General features: G+C 38.0%; 1 non-coding gene across 1 annotated transcript; it reads right to left on the reverse strand.

Moving 5' to 3' along the window:
* Nucleotides 1-1,335: 1,335 nt before the first annotated feature.
* On the reverse strand, nt 1,336-1,442 carry LOC127134003 (small nucleolar RNA R71). Its single transcript, XR_007807787.1, has one exon. It is a non-coding gene; the product is annotated as a small nucleolar RNA R71 (small nucleolar RNA).
* Between the last annotated feature and the right edge of the window lie 526 nt (nt 1,443-1,968).

Here is a 1,968-nt window from a genome sequence, read left to right on the forward strand (position 1 = left end):
CAAACCCATGTCTGGCTAAACCATTTGATATTGGTATGTAAAGACAGTCATAATGACGGGATTCGTTAATAATTAGTGCTGATATTTATAAACTATTTTTTGGGCTGTAGTTTCTTATTCTAAAATTAAAACTGTTTTCATACGAGAGTATAAAGCAAACAAGGTTACGATCAATAAAACGAGAGTTTGAGATTTTCACCGGATAGCAGAAACTAGGCATTAATTCTAAACACAACGAGAGTACTTTAGGATTAATTAGAATTTATTGATTTCCAAAAATTACTTTTAATTCAAATGAGACAGCGAGAGCAAAGCATTCTGGTTTAAGAGTATAGTCAGAGTCAATAACACGAGAGTTTGAGATAAAGTCTTTTAAATCAATAATTTCTACTGAAGAGTATTTTGACATTTAAGATTACGCCAACTATTTATCAAATCCCCAAAGTTTGATGAATTACATACCGATATCCCACTATTAAATATTTCTATTAAAGTTCAATTTTCGTTAATATTTATTTTTTGTTGCCCATTAAACCCAAGAGAAATCACCAACCTTAGATTTACATAGTAACAATAGATAACAGTAAGTTCGCTTTTTAGTCCTTTGGGTTCGATAATCTTTAAACCTCCGTGATACGACTATGCACTTGCAGACACGAATCCTATAGACATGCTAAGTTGCGATTAAGTTTTTGGCGCCGTTGTCAGGGACTAATTAAGTCGATATCATAACTCAGTGTTGCGCAGTATAGACTAAGGCAAACAAAACTGTTTACCTTTTTAATCGTCAATTGTATGCCAAGTACTCGCTCTCAAGGCGAGAATTTAAAGTTACTAATCGAATAACCAGAGCGTTATCTAAGATTAGAACGCCGGATACGAGAATATCATATTAAGTACAATCTTCTCAATCCTAATATCCCTATTCCCAAACCAGTTGTAGAACTAGAGATGCCTGAAGGACCACAGAACCTTCCTCTCAAGTACTATGCCATCCCTTCTCAGGATGAACAACATAACAACATCGTTGCCTCTGTCATATAGGCAAATAATTTCGAGCTAAAACCTTCGTTGTTGTCAGTCATACAACAAAACCAATTTTCAGGTAGTCCCACTGAGGACTCGAACCTATATTTGCTAGTGTTTTTGCAATACGCGGACACAATGAAAGCAAATGGTGTCAGCCCCGAAGCAATAAGACTATGTTTTTTCCCTTTCTCATTAAGAGATGGAGCTAGAGCTTGGCTCCAGTCTCTACCATCCAACTCTGTCACTACGTGGAATGAGTTGAAGAAAGTTTTCTTAGCACAATATTTTCCACCTAGTAAAACGGCTATGCTAAGAGCCCAAATAAATAGGTTTAAACAAAAAGACAACGAATCTCTTTTCGAAGCATGGGAGAGATACAAGGACATGATGAGGCTTTATCCATATCACGGTCTAGAAGAGTGGTTGATCATCCATACCTTTTACAATGGTCTCTTGTACAACACAAGATTGACAATAGACTCCGCCGCGGGTGGTGCACTGATGGATAAACCCTACAATGAGGCTTATCAACTTATTGAGAGTATGACCCATAATCACTATCGGTGGGGAAGTGAAAGAACCTCCGTAGAGAAACCTCTAACGAAAGGTGGTATGTACGAAATAAACAGTCTTAACCATGTCAATTCTAAGGTATATGCTCCCACTTAAAAGATAGAAAACCTGACCATAACACCTGTAGCCACCGTGGCTTCCGTAGCTCCGAACTGCGAGTTATGTGAAGTTCCTGGGCATGCTCCCCCCTAATCTCAACTTTTGGCAGGAATCTCCACAGACCAAGTAAATTATGCTCAAGGAAACGCTTACTCAAACACCTATAATCCAGGTTGGAAGAACCATCCGAACTTTTCGTACAAAAACAATAACGTATTGTATGCGCCTAGCCAAGCACCTACCGTACCACCAAGATATCATAAGGCT

This window comes from Lathyrus oleraceus, chromosome 3, assembly GCF_024323335.1.
Source record: "Lathyrus oleraceus cultivar Zhongwan6 chromosome 3, CAAS_Psat_ZW6_1.0, whole genome shotgun sequence".
NCBI lineage: Eukaryota > Viridiplantae > Streptophyta > Magnoliopsida > Fabales > Fabaceae > Lathyrus > Lathyrus oleraceus.